Below are 453 nucleotides of genomic sequence, written 5' to 3'. Positions count from 1 at the left end.
AAAGGCCATATGTTTTCTAATAAATCAATGGCCAGTTTGGGCCAGTTATAGGCATGATTTTCTGTTATAATAAACATCATAGTCTATGACTGGCAAATTAGTTGTTTTATCAATATGGCCAGTCTGCTGATTGAGTTTGACACCGTTGCCTTAAAGCCACACTCTGTAAGATACAAATCTTCAGAGTGGGCCAACAATGCAAATGTAAACAATGGAACAAATGCATCACATCCAAATATCACTTGATTATCTGTAGTGCTGGAGGAATGACACATGCAGATAAACACACACAGTCAGAGTTTAAAAAAGGACCATTTAAACACATGGAATCTGATCTACTCTATTCAAACTGACATACTCCATATTCACTTAATGTTTTCTAATAAAAACATACAAATATATGTTTGAGTATACTTTGTACCATTTCATTTCATATGGTACAAACAGGTAAAC

Source organism: Salmo trutta, chromosome 38 (assembly GCF_901001165.1).
Source record: "Salmo trutta chromosome 38, fSalTru1.1, whole genome shotgun sequence".
Classification (NCBI taxonomy): Eukaryota; Metazoa; Chordata; class Actinopteri; order Salmoniformes; family Salmonidae; genus Salmo; species Salmo trutta.
The sequence above is the reverse complement of the archived record's forward strand: the minus strand, read 5'-3'. Positions refer to the sequence as shown.